The sequence below is a fragment of the Lithobates pipiens genome, unplaced genomic scaffold (assembly GCF_037356315.1).
Source record: "Lithobates pipiens isolate NorthernLeopardFrog02 unplaced genomic scaffold, aLitPip1_a1.2 Scaffold_13, whole genome shotgun sequence".
NCBI classification, from domain to species: Eukaryota; Metazoa; Chordata; class Amphibia; order Anura; family Ranidae; genus Lithobates; species Lithobates pipiens.
The window spans coordinates 405,769,364-405,784,313 of record NW_027507718.1 but is presented as its reverse complement, the minus strand read 5'-3'; the positions used below and the strand labels follow the sequence as shown (position 1 = coordinate 405,784,313).

Here is a 14,950-nt window from a genome sequence, read left to right as displayed (position 1 = left end):
ATGGCAGCAGCACTGTGGGCTGGATCTGTAGTGTCCACAGCGCTGCTCTGTGACAATTGCAGTCTCTGCCATACTCTGCCAATATTACAGTGGGGGAGATGACATGGACATTACAGTGGGGGAGATGTACATTACAGTGGGGAGAATGTGGCTATCACAGTGGGGACTATATGGTGGTGGAATTTTTACAGGTTTTTGCAAATTCAATAATTTGCTGATCTGAAAAATGATCTGATCCCTGAAACGATCCGTGAGTTTTTTGATCCGTTGCACCCCTAGCTATGTCATAAGGTTACCTTGCTATATGTAGTCAATGTGAATGATATTCTTCTCAGACTGGATGGCTGGTGATTAGAAGTCAGGTCTCAATAAATGTGCTTGTCAGTAGCATTTTCGAATAAGAATTCTGCAAAAAATAAGGGATTATTTACAAATGGCTAAAGAAGTTGTTCCAAAAACATATATTTTTTCAAACTTAGAGGATACACTAGAAGTATATGAATACACAATAATTCTTTTACACAGTCCACTGTTACATTCTCTACATGTCTTAATAGGTCACACTCAAGTAAGACAACTCGTACAGTATTGAAGAAACACACTCTCATGCCAATTAGGTACACCTTGCTGGTACCGGGTTTGGACCCCCTTTTGCCTTCAGAACTGCCCTAATTCTTCAAGGCATAGATTAAACAAGGTGTTAGAAACATTCCTCAGAGATATTGACATGATAGCATCACGCAGTTGCTGTCATTCCACCACATCCCTACGGTGCTCTATTGGATTGAGATCTGGTGACTGGAGGTCACTGGCATACAGTGATCTCATTGTCATGTTCAAGTATCCAGTGGTGAGATGATTTGAGCTTTGTGACATGATGCTTTATCCAGCTGGAAGTAGCCATCAGAAGATGGGTACAATGTAGTCATAAAGGGATGGAGATGGTCAGCAACAATATTAAGGTAGGCCGTGGCATTTAAATGATTCTCAATTTGTACTAAGGGGCCCAAAGCATGCCAAGAACATATCCCCCACACCACCACCACCACCACCAACCTAAACCGTTGATACAAGACAGGATGGATTCATGCGATTTACACCAAATTCTAACCCTACCATCTGAATGTCGCAGCTGAAATCAAGACTCAGACAAGGCAATGTTTTTCCACTCTTCCATTATCCAATTTTGGTGAGCCTGGCCAAATTGTAGTCTCAGTTTCTAGTTCTTATTGACAGAAGTGGCACCCAGTGCGGACTTCTGTTGCTGTAACCCATCTTCTTCAAGGTTTGATGTGTGGTGCGTTCAGAGATGGTATTCTGCATACCTTGGTTGTGACGTCACTTGGTTGTAAAGTCACTTAAATCCTCTTTCATCCCCATTCTAATGCTCGGCTTGAACTTCAGCAAGTAGTCTAGATGCCTAAATGCATTAAGTTGCTGCCATGTGATTGATTAGCAATTTGTGTTACCAAGCAATTAAACAGGTGTACCTAATAAAGTAATACTACAACGGTCAACCAAGATTTCACTACACACCTAAAATACAACTGCTGTGTACACTTGCTGTGTACACTTATGAAGTCGAATGAGCATGTGCCAGTATGCGGCCTGTTCACAATCATAAATACATAAAGAAAGACCACTTCATTTACACAATTTGTATGGAGGCAACACAATGCCTCAAGACGCCTAAGTTATACCTTTGACTAGTCTGCAACAAGCAAAATTCACTCTTTACCCTGCATATATCAATGAAACACTGAGACTGACGTAATATTCTAACATCTGAAGCAAATCTGTCTTGAGCTTAGGTAATCTTTATTGTTGCATAAAGGAAAATAGTTTGCACACCTTTTTGCATTTATCTAATTATCTTACCAATCATGATCCAACTTTGCTATCTACATATACACTGTACCTACTGTGTTAGATATGATGATTCACTGATATACTTTTGTAATCTATATGTTTGGACATCGCTTAAGACAGGGAAGAGGTGTGTATTGTCCTACAGAAAAAAAAAAAAAAAAAAAAAAACTTAAGAAAATCAGATTGGACCCTTCATTCTCCTCTATGGAGTGGCGGATGAAAGCAAACTTGTGTCTGGCTACTTCCAATCCGATAACAAATGGAAGGGAATCTGTTTCCACTATCTAGTTGGATGAAATGGCAGTCAGATGTAAACTGACAGCTAGTCCGTTTACATCCGACTGCCCATGGAGAAGAGCGGGCGGAGTCTGTGTCCACTCTGCTCTAAATAGATGGATGACAACAAAGGTCCATCCAAATACAGTATTTGTGGGAACTCTTCCTGGATTGCCAAATACAAACAGGAAAGAAAACTGATCTAAAGCAAGATGTAATGTCATGTAAATATTAGTTACTGTTTATTACTTGTGTCTTTTCAATGCACCCACATTTTATCAAATATTACAACTTTGTTAATCAAAAAGAGAAAAATAAGGCCTAAAAGCATATTTTAGATCCTTCCCTTTTTCCCAGGACAGTCTTTTTCTGCAATTCCATGATTTTGGCTGAAATCCTAAATCTTGGCCAGAGGATCTCACCCACAAACACAAAGGACTTCAACTTCCACATAACGTTCCTAAATTATGAACGAATTGTGAAACAATACTGACCAATGTCTAGTGGAATTTCAGCCTTTTTTTTCCCCTTTTACAGCATAGATTTAGAATCATCATCATCTTTGTTGCTGTCTCTGTCCCTATTATGAGGATTTTGCCCCTAGAGAGAGACAATTTCTCCATAGTTCAGAAGACCAACGTCTGACATCTCTTATTAGAAAAATAAATAAATAGATAAAAAACAAAACAAACAAAAAAAAAAACAAACAAACATTCTACAGTACCTCTTAAAGCCTATAAGCAGCAATGTTTTTATTTATTTATTAATTTAAATGTCTTGATGTCTGTCTTGTTTGTATGACTTGTTGGATGTGAGGATGGAAATAAGCCATGCTTGCCATAATTAGGGGGGAAGGGGGGGGGGGGGGGGGTTGGGGGACACTTCTTTTACTGTCCACTGTGATCTCTCCTCCTATCAGCATGATATGTGCACTGCAGCATACCTGAACTTGTACTACATTTAAAAACAGAACATATAAGAAAAAAAGTATAACAATTGCAAAGCGCATTTGTTTGCACCTTTTATATCTTCCTGGGAACCTACTGAAGATAACAGCATTAAAGGAGGGGATGGCGAAGCATTATGGTTTATATATAGAACACTGACATGTTAAATTGTATATCACGTTGTTGCATTTAAAAAACAAAAAGGAACACAAATATAAAAAGATGGAGGCCATCGCAGGAGAGGTGATATTTTAAATGACACAAGAAAAATGCAACAATATGAATATTCTCTATAGAACTGCAGAATGCCAATTATTTTTCTATGGAGTGATTTATTCTTATTGTATATGCTAGTGATGTAGCAGATTTTGCATCACCACCTATCCCTCTGTGCAATTGTTAACACATCTCCCATTAAAGATCATTTTCAGCCAATGATTTCAATCCTACTTGATTGTTATTAGTTTTCACTTATTTTTCATCTTTCAATACACCAATGCAAATGTGGCCAATTTTTCTTAGATCAAAAACAGAAGAGAACTGTCTGTATTGCCCTCCAGACACATGAATAAATGAGGCAGAATGGTCGTCACATACAAAATCAAGCGAGGCACACATTGTATGAACAGAAATAGAAAGATGGCAGCTCTGGTGTGAAGCAAAAGCTTTTCACAGTTAGAGGAATCAGACAGAAATAGCATGTTGTGTAAACAGACCTGAAGGGATTAATCTGGCACACGCTGAAAAAGACGGCAGAGCAAGTCAATGAACTCACTTGTGATGCATTGTCCTAGTAACCTGCTGGCCCAGTTACCTACTTTCCCCGCAAGCCCTCAGCTTTAGGTTTTCAGTTATATACAACAGCAGCAATGCACAGAAGAGCCAGCTAGATTACAAGACTAGAAAGGGTGGCACAAGAAGAAGGCCATCTTAGAAAGATGATGAAAATGTATAATGTCTCTCTACATTTATGACAATAACGAATGCTCAGAAACTATAATATATATATATATATATATACATATATACACATATACACACACACACACACATACACACACACACATGGGCCTAATGCACTCCAGTATAAAATGCATTATTATATAGCTTGACATGTGGGGATATTTAAAAGAGAGAACAGATACCACTATCTGTTCCCCCCACTCTTTACTTTTTAAATTTTGGGACTGCTTGACTTCCAGTCCCAAAATAAACCATGAAAAGGGCGCAAATGTAAATCATATAATGTATTTTTTGCCGCAGAATTACGACCACTGTAAGGTAAAGATTCCGCTTCATAAAATGGGCTTCTACATAATAATGTCAGACAGAGAGAGGATGAGACTTGAGTGAAATGATTTTGTACTGCTCGGTATGGCTAGACTACAAACTGAACGCACTATAAGCCAGGAGCAAGCATAGTCTATAGTGCAGCTGTTCTTGCGCACATGTTTCAGTTTGGAGGTTGGGCCTCGGGTAATAGATTAACCGTTTGAACTCTGACTTGCAGTGTATAGCCTACTCCAATTTATAGGCTAGTCCAGTGATGGCGAACCTTGGCACCCCAGATGTTTTGGAACTACATTTCCCATGATGCTCTGGCACTCTGCAGTGTAGTGGAGCATCATGGCAAATGTAGTTCCAAAACATCTGGGGTGCCAAGGCTCGCCATCGCTGGGCTAGTCTATGCAGACCTAATGAAAGTTATATTAAAGCTTTATTATTTTTTTTTACAAAAAAATAAAATAAAATTAAAAAAATTAACATTTAATGCTTACCTGACCAATTTTCCTCTTCTCAGGTCCCATGCCGGTGCTCCAGGATCCTCCTCTTTACCAAGTGCCCCCATAGCAAGCTGCTTTTTATGGGGACACTTGTGCGAGTTCGCTTCTAAGCCACCCTGTCTGTCTTTTTGACTTCTGTCAGTTTGAGGCCAAGCATTGGTTAATAGTAGGAAGGAGTTTTCATTCGCCTCTGACTGCCCAATGAGACTGCATGACCCCTGACTTAGTCTAGACAGTGCTGACCACATGAACCCTCCCAAAATAAAAAAAAATAAAAACCTCTTTAGCAATAGACACCAAACTGAGCATGTGCAGAGTACCTTCACATCTCTAATATCAGCAGATGGATTGGGGACTTTGGAAGCAGGGGAGGATCAGAAGACAGGAGCAAACAGCCTTTTTACACAATGCACAGGATTAACTCCTTAAAGTGATTGTATAGTCTTTTTTTTTTTTTTTTTAAACATGTTATACTTACCTGCTCTGTGCAGTTGGTTTTGCACAGAGCAGCCTGGATCCTCCTCTTCTCAGGTCCCTCTTTGCTGCTCCCAGTCAGCAGTTTCCTATGGGGGCATTGGAGCCGAGTCACAGCTCAATGTGTCAATTCAGACACAGAGCTCTGACTCTGCCCCACCCCCCTCTCTCCCCTGATTGGCTGAGTGACTTTAATTGACAGCCGCGGGAGCCAATGGTGCTACTGCTGTGTCTCAGGCAATCAGGAGGAGTGTCCTGGATAGCTTAGACATTCGTGGACATCGCTGGAGTAATTATGGGGTAACATTTTTTTTTCCTTAATGCAAAAGAAAGTATTAGGATAAAAAAAACCTTCTGTCTTTACAACTCCTTTAACCACTTGCCGACCGCCGCACGACGATGTACGTCGACAGAATGGCACGGGCAGGCATAAGGGCTTACATGTACGTCCTTGCCTGCCCGCCAGTCGGTGGCCCGATCGGGCCCCCGCCCGGTGCCTGCGGCGGTCGGTATTCGTTCGGGAGCGATCCCGGACGAGGGGACGGCAATTCATTCATGGCCACCCCCTCGCGATCGCTCCCGACGAATGAAAATGTCCCGTGACATCACTTCCTCTCCTGTAATGTAAACACAGGAGAGGAAGTGATGTATTCTCTCCTCCGTGTCGGTATTTTTCGTTCCGGCACCGAGGTGAGAGGTTCGGTGAGTTGCACCAACACACCACACATACAGTAGAACATGCCAGGCACACTCACACCCCCCCTTTACCCCCCAATCATCCCCCAATTACCCCTGCCCCCCCAGTCACAGTGACACCAATTGCTTTTTATTTATTTTTTTTTATTTTTTTTGCATTGGTGTCATTTGTGACTGTAATAACTGTTAGGGCAGTTAGGGTTAGCCCCCCTTAGTTCTAATGTGCCCCCCTAACCCCCCCAATAAAGGTTTAACCCCGTGATCACCCCCGTCGCCAGTGTCACTAAGGCCGGGTTCACATTGCAGCGGTTTATGAGAACGAATGTGATTCGCACCGCACTGCAGTGCAAATCACATCCGATCTCTGTGCGATTCGAGTTCAGCCATACAGATAGTATGGCTGAATTCGTGTCGCACCCGCCGCAAATTCGCACGGGACCCTTTTTTTGGCCCGCAGCAGAATCGGATCGCATGGGTGTTCACACCATGCGATCCGAGTTTGCAGATCGCACTGCGATATGCGAACTGATCTGGGGGTGTCATTAACATTTTACTGACACTCCCAGCAGTTCGCATAGGGCAGTGTGAACTGCCGCCGGGAGGCATGCGATGCGGGAACCCGCCGCGGATTCATGGCGTTCCCGCATCGCTCCAGTGTGAACCCAGCCTAATAAGCAATAGTTTTTCTGATCGCTGTATTAGTGTCACAGGTGACGCTAGTTAGGCAGGTAGGCATTTAGGTTCGCCGCAGCTTTTTATAGCGCCAGGGACCCCCATATACTACCGCATAAAGCCCCCTGATTGCCCCCTAGTTAACCCTTTCACCAGTGATCACCATATAACTGTTACAGGTGACGCTGGTTGGTTAGTTATTTTTTTATAGTTTCAGGGCACCCGCCATTTATTACCTAATAAAGGTTTAACCCCCTGATCACCCGGCGGGTGTCATTTGTGACTGTAATAACTGTTAGGGCAGTTAGGGTTAGCCCCCTTTAGTTCTAAGGTACCCCCCTAACCCCCCCAATAAAGGTTTAACCCCGTGATCACCCCCCGTCGCCAGTGTCACTAAGGCTGGGTTCACATTGCAGCGGTTTATGAGAACGGATGTGATTCGCACTGCACTGCAGTGCAAATCACATCCGATCTCTGTGCGATTCGAGTTCAGCCATACAGATAGTATGGCTGAATTCGTGTCGCACCCGCCGCAAACTCGCACGAGACCCTTTTTTTGGTCCGCAGCAGAATCGGATCGCATGGGTGTTCACACCATGCGATCCGAGTTTGCAGATCGCACTGCGATATGCGAACTGATCTGGGGGTGTCATTAACATTTCACTGACACTCCCAGCAGTTCGCATAGGGCAGTGTGAACTGCCGCCGGGAGGCATGTGATGCGGGAACCCGCCGCGGATTCGTGGCGTTCCCGCATCGCTCCAGTGTGAACCCAGCCTAATAAGCGATCATTTTTCTGATCGCTGTATTAGTGTCACAGGTGACGCTAGTTAGGCAGGTAGGTATTTAGGTTCGCCGCAGCTTTTTATAGCGCCAGGGACCCCCATATACTACCGCATAAAGCCCCCTGATTGCCCCCTAGTTAACCCTTTCACCAGTGATCACGATATAACTGTTACAGGTGACGCTGGTTGGTTAGTCATTTTTTTTATAGTTTCAGGGCACCCGCCATTTATTACCTAGTCTCACTAGTGTACCCCTAAATTTAGGGGTGTCTACTTTCCAAAATGGGGTCATTTGGGGGGGGGTTTGTGCCATCTTGGCATTTTATGGCCTTCAAAACTGTAACGCCCTTAGAAAGCCTGAAGGCGGTGCTTGGTTTTCGGGGCCCCGTACGCGGCTAGGCTCCCAAAAAGTCCCACATATGTGGTATCCCCGTACTCAGGAGAACCAGCAGAATTTATTTTGGGGTGTCATTTCACATATGCCCATGGCATGCGTGAGCAATATATCATTTAGTGACAACTTTGTGAAAAAAAAAAAAAAAAAAAGTTTGTAATTTTCCCGCAACTTGTGGCAAAATATAAAATATTCCATGGACTCAACATGCCTCTCAGCAAATAGCTTGGGGTGTCTACTTTCTAAAATGGGGTCATTTGTGGGGGTTTTGTGCCATCTTGGCATTTTATGGCCTTCAAAACTGTAATAGGTAGTGAGGAGTGAAGTCAAATATTTACGCCCTTAGAAAACCTGAAGGTGGTTCTTGGTTTTCGGGGCCCCGTACGCGGCTAGGCTCCCAAAAAGTCCCACATATGTGGTATCCCCGTACTCCGGAGAAGCAGCAGAATTTATTTTGGGGGGGTCATATACAATTATTTACTTTTTTTTTTACCAAAGACATGTGGCTGAATACATTTTGGCCTAAATGTATGACTAAAATTTAGTTTATTGGATTTTTCTAATAACAAAAAGTAGAAAATATCATTTTTTTCAAAATTTGCGGTCTTTTTATGTTTATATCGCAAAAAATAAAAATCGCAGAGGCAATCAAATACCATCAAAAGAAAGCTCTATTTGTGGGAAGAAAAGGACGCAAATTTTGTTTGGGTACAACATTGCATGACCGCGCAATTACCAGTTAAAGCAGCGCAGTGCCAAATTGTAAAAAGACCTCTGGTCATTTACCAGCAAAATGGTCCGGTGTCTTGTAAAATAGTGTCCTCCATCAGATGGTGTCCCCTGCGTACTGCGCATGCGCAGTACACAGGAACACAGATTCCGAAAATTGCCGAGGATGAACGGCGCCTGCGCCGTGAGTCCAGGTTCTATCCCCACTATCCAAGTGGACATAGAGTTAGAATAAAAAAGAGCCGAGCGGAGCGAGGCCGAGCCCGAAGCGTGGCGAGCGAAGCTCGCCCGCGAGGGGCCCTCTAAAATTCTTAACCCTATGTCCGCTTGGATAGTGGGGCTACCTCCTCCACTCACGGCGCAGGCGCCGTTCAGCTTCGGAGTTTTTCCGAAGCTTCGTCTGTTCCGTACTGCGCATGCGCAGTACGGAGCGGACAGCATTTGATAGGCGGACACTATTAGGCAGAACACCAGTCTGAAGGTGGTTAAGTTTCACAGTAAGTATAACAAGCATGCTTTACTGCATATACAAACTGATTTTACTGTGGTGGGTTTAGTAACATGTTAATGCAGAGAATGCAAAAGGTAAAAACCTTTAAGCTGCATTCACACCTGAGCGATTTCAGCTCATAAAATGCACATACAACGCCCAAAAAAAGCCTGAAAATGCCCAAACAAGCAAAATCACATTAATTTCAATGGCACCTGTTCACATCTGAGTGTTTTGTCACCTGAAGCAAAAACACCTGAAAAACAATCTAAGCTCAACAAAGAACATGAGCAGATTACAGGCATTTTTCTGCCTATTACATTGGTGACCTGTACAAAATCTCAGTCAAAACACAGCAAAATCACGTGACTTTGAGACGCTCAGGTGTGAATGCAGCCTTAGGCTTTAGAAGAACTTGAAACTAAAAAGAACAGGCCACTGATACTATTCTGATCAGGTTCTGACCAGAGCTTGCCAATTTAGAAAACCGATAATTGCTAAATTTACTATTGGCAGCACAGTGATCACTTTAACCACTTTCAGACCAGACCATTTTGCTGGCTTAAAGCGGTTCTCCACCCTAAAACGGGTAGTTCCGCTCGTCTGATCATAATAATCCAGGTATCTGCACCCACTTCCGGGACAGACCGCAGCAGATGCCCCACCCCCGTTGTGTTCTGGGAAACACACAGTTCCCAGGACACAGCGGGGACCAGCAGAGACGCGCAGTGCGACTCACGCATGCGCAGTAGGGAACCGGGCAGTGAAGCCGCAATGCTTCACTTCCCAATTCCCTGACAGAGGATGGCGGCGGGGGCAGCAGAGAAACGATCGATCGTCCGTCATCTGCCGCCGACATCGCTGGACCCTGGGACAGGTAAGTGTCTATTTATTAAAAGTCAGCAGCTGCAATATTTGTAGCTGCTGGCTTTTAATAATTTTTTTTTAAGGTGCAGAACCGCTTTAAGACCAGACCACTTTTTGCGATTCGACACTGTCGCTTTAACGGACAATTGCGTGGTCGTATGACGTGGCTCCCAAACAAAATTGACGTCCCTTTTTCTCCACAAATAGAGCTTTCTTTTGGTGGCATTTCATCACCCCTGCGGTTTTTATTTTTTGCGCTATAAACAAAAAAAGAGCGACAATTTTGACAATTTTTTTTACTTTTTGCTAGAATAAATATCCCCCAAAAATTTATAAAACAGTTTTTTCCGCAGTTTAGGCCAATACGTATTCTTCTACATATTTTTGGTATAAAAAAAAAAAAAAAATTGCAAATCAGGGATTATTGATTGGTTTGCGTAAAATTTATACAAAATAGGGGATAGTTTTATGCCATTTTTATTTTATTATAAAAAAATTTTTACTAGTAATGGCGGTGATCAGCGATTTTTTTTATTGTGACTGCAACATTACGGCGGACACAGACATTTTTGGGACCATTGTCATTTATACAGCAATCAGTGCTATCCAAATGCAGTGATTGCTGTGTAAATGACACTGGCAGTGAAGGGGTTAACCAGGGGGTGGCAGTGTAGGGGTTAAGTGTGTCCTAGGGGCGTGTTACTAACTGGGGGGGGCTGGGCTGTGTGTTAGTGAACACTGATCTCTGCTCCAATCACAGGGAGCAGAGATCAGTGTCACTTGTTGCTAGGCAGAACGGGGAGATGCTCTTTACATTGGCATCTCCCCTTTCAGCCTCCCCGCGGCGATCGAGTCCACGGGACCCGCGACCGGACTCACGGGGGTCCCGACCGTCATGCGTGCCACTGGCGGCACGCACGCGATGGCAGGGCGGCAATGTCAACTGGACGTACCTGTGCGCCAGTTTGCCTGCCCGTGCCATTCTGCCTACGTACATTGTTGTGCGCCAGTCGGAAAGTGGTTAAGCACCCCTGTCAGTGTTAAATGGTTTGTCTCATCTCTAATGGATACATTCTGCTGGCATGCTTTTTTTTTTTTTTTTTTTTTTTTTTCTCTTTAAAAATCAAAAACTGACCTACTGATCAGATCACCACGGTGAAAATAGAAGAAAACAAGTCCTTTTTTTGGGGGAATTCAGCCATCACATCTAAGAAAATGGTGATGCAATATAATAAAAATGTTTGATTTTTGGTTTAATACCACTTTAACAAGATTGCTATGTCCCTAAGCATATTTTTAACCACTTCCCGCCTGGTCAATAGATTGGCGTCCGAGAAGTGGTTCTGTTAGCCTGACTGGGCGTCATGGCGTCCTTCAGGATAACAGCCGTTGCGTGCCCGTGGGGGTGCGCATCGCGGCGAGCGGTGTGTCAGTCTGACACACCACTTCACCAATCTTGGTAAAGAGCCTCCAGCGGAGGCTCTTTACCACATGATCAGCCGTGTCCAATCACGGCTGATCACGATGTAAACAGGAAAAGCCACTGATCGGCTCTCCTCTACACGCATTTCTCAGACACGAGTGAGGAAAAGCCGATCGCCGGCTCACCTGATGGGGGGGGGGGGGGGGGTCCTGCGCCGCCCCCCCCCTCGGATGCCCACAGTAGACCACCAGGGAAGTCCCCAAGACCACCAGGAAGGGAGGCAACATGTGGCTGGCCAGGTAGATACCCCATGGCCATCCTCATGTACAAATTACAGGCCAATCTGTGCCAGTGTCCACAAATGGGCACTAACTGGCACCATCATAAAACAAATGAAATCAGCGATGCCCAGCAGTGCCACCATCAGTGCCCACCTATCAGTGTCCACCTCATCAGTACCACCTCAGGTGCCCAGTGCTGCCTTATCAGTGCCCGTCAGTGCAGCCATATCAGTGCCCGTCAGTGCAGCCATATCAGTGCCCGTCATTGACGAAAAACGTATTTACAATTTTTTTTTTTTTTACAGAAACAAAGAAAAACTATTTTTTTTTCAAAATGATGTCTTTTTTTATTTGTTGCGCAAAAAATAAAAACCACAGGAGGTGATCAAATACCACCAAAAGAAAGCTCTATTTGTGGGAACAAAATGATAAAAAAAATTGTCAAATTGCAACAGCGCTGAAAGCCCAAAAATTTACTTGGGCAGGAAGGTGTGTAAGTGTCTGGTATTGAAGTGGTTAAGCAGAATACACAAATAGTACAGTGTACAAAAAAATAAAAATAAAAATAAAAACAAATACAAATACACACACACCTCTTTCTAGTAACGGTGCATATCAATTCTCAATAAACAAACTGCTCAGAACTTGCAAAAAGAACAGGTACCTCGCATCCTAATATCATAGGAAACATTTGTGAATGGAGTGAGGCAACAGGATTTTATAAGTATCATCATGAGACATTACAAAATAGTTTGTTTAAAAATGGCATATTTTTTTATTATTGTACACATACAGTTACAGCATAGTATAAAAAGCCATGTGGACACACAGATTACAGGTTTAACCACTTCACCCCCGGAAGGATTTACCAGTTAATGACCAGGCCATCGTTTGCGATACGGCACTGCGTCGCTTTAACTGACAATTGTGTGGTCATGGCACATTGTACCCAAAAAAAAAAATTTTTCCCCCACAAACAGAGCTTTATTTTGGTGGTATTTGCTCACCTCTGCTTTTTTATCTTTTGAGATATATATATATATATATATATATATACACACACATACATACATACACAGTACATATGCTATAAAATACTGATCACTGTATGGCACGGGCAGGGAAGGGGTTAACACTTGGAGGCGATCAAGGGGTTAAGCGTTCTCTAGGGAGGCGTTTCTAACGGTCAGGGGGACGGACTGACTGGGAGTAGAGAGATCGATGTTCCTGATCTCTCTCTCTCTCTCTCTCCCTCTCTCTCAGTATCACATGCATAGACCGACGTACAGGTATGTTGGTTTGCGCAGCCGAGCCGCAGTATATATGGTGAAGGTGATCGGCAAGTGGTTAACCAGGGTGGATAAAAATCAATACATTTTTTGTTCATTTTTTTTATTTCAAAACCGATTTTTGGGGTTTTTATCTAATTTTAATAAAATGGTAATCTAAAGATAGTTTCCAATTTACGATACATTAATAATTTAGTTTATTTGGCATGAAATGGCTTGAATAAGAATTAATGATTCCCGCGATACCTGTGGCTATAGGGAGGCGTGTAGTAGCTACTGCAAACACCTAATTGGTCAACCAAAACCAACACAACGAATGAGTAAAAAAATCAATAATTGGTGTTGTGCTCTAGGTAGAAACTAAAATGACAGAGATATATAGAAGGCGGTGTTAAAATAAAGTAGATAAAAAGGTGGACGCATCTGAGATCAAGTCCTAAAATCTAATCAAACAATAATGTAAACAACCTAGATACATTCTAATATATGAAGTGCAAGTGATAAAAGTGACACATAATCTTCAGACTCAATGGTTAAAGTGGTTGTAAACCCTTACAAACCACTTTGACCTTAATCTAGGCTTACCTGTCGGTCCAAGAAAAAACTCCTAAACCTACACGGTTTAGGAGATATTTACAAAAAGACAGGCTCCGCTAACGGCGATATGCCGTTAGTGGCGGCTCCTGTGCACATGCGCGGGAGTGACGTCATCACTACTCCAGCGCTGTGAGTGGCCAAAGCAGCAATACCCGGAAGAAGATGGACGCTCCGTGCTACAGGGGACAGCGGTGACATCGCTGGCTCCTGTGTCAGGTAAGTGACACATAATGGACTACTATGCGATGCATAGTACCCCATTATGCTTTACCTTTGCAGGGAGACAAAGAGGAAGTAAACCCATCAGGGCTTCCTCTTTAAAGTGCACTCAATTAAAATTGTCTTTGTGCGGAGAATGTAAACAGTGACTTAGTGGTTGATTTCTTCAGTGCAAGTGCACCTTTGTAAGAATTAGCCCCTTACCTTACTGCTGTAAGGTAACAGCGTGAAAGAAAAATAGCACCCAACGAAATCCAGGCTCCTGTAGTAGATAGCTGGTGGAACATCACTGAAGAAGTCACGTGACAGTAATGATACGTGTTGGAACAGATATGGCACCGGAAGTGACGACAGGTTGCGAGCTCGCCGCTCGTGGTGCCGTGTTTGTTTTTATGCGTTTTAATGAGAGTAGCAAAAACGGGCTGTTTTAAAATTTAATAAAATTCAAGTTTCAACATACTTTATGATCTGGGCCCCCCTCTTTCCTTTTATACACCAGCATTAGACCTGGAAACCTTCCCCTTTTTTTCCCATGCATTGCTGAGCTGCACAGACGAGAAACTACCCAGCGGTCTACTACAGGAGCCTGGATTTCATTGGATGCTATTTTTCTTTCATGCTGTTACCTTACAGCGGTAATGTAAGGAGCCAATTCACACAAAAGGTGCAATTGCACTGAAGTCACAGTTTACATTCTCCGCACACAGTGTTGACTGGAGCAGCACATCACAGCTTCAGTTTACTCACTTGAACTTCATATATTAGAATGTATCTAGGTTGTTTACATTATTGTTCGATTAGAATTTAGGACTTGATCTCTACCTTTTTATCTACTTTGGTTTTACAACACCTTCTACGTACCGTATATACTCGAGTATAGGCCGACCCGAGTATAAGCCGAGGCCCCCAATTTACCCCCAAAAAACTGGGAAACCTATTGACTCGTGTATAAGCCGAGGGTGAGATATGCCTGTCCATCCCTGTGTGTGTGTCCATCCATCCATCCATCCCTGTGTGTGTGTGTGTCCATCCATCCATCCATCCATCCCTGTGTGTGTGTCCGTCCATCCATCCATCCCTGTGTGTGTGTGTCCATCCATCCATCCCTGTGTGTGTGTGTGTGTGTGTCCATCCGTGTGTGTGTGTGTGTGTGTGTGT

General features: G+C 43.4%; 1 protein-coding gene across 3 annotated transcripts in view; it reads right to left on the bottom strand.

Moving 5' to 3' along the window:
* The window catches only part of CLOCK (clock circadian regulator), a 188,924-nt gene that overhangs the window by 118,541 nt on the left and 55,433 nt on the right, over positions 1 to 14,950 (bottom strand). For all 3 annotated transcript variants that reach the window (XM_077477469.1, XM_077477468.1, XM_077477470.1), the window contains one exon: positions 297 to 406. The gene's annotated coding sequence lies outside the window, so the exon portion shown is untranslated. The remainder of the gene's footprint in view (positions 1 to 296; positions 407 to 14,950) is intronic.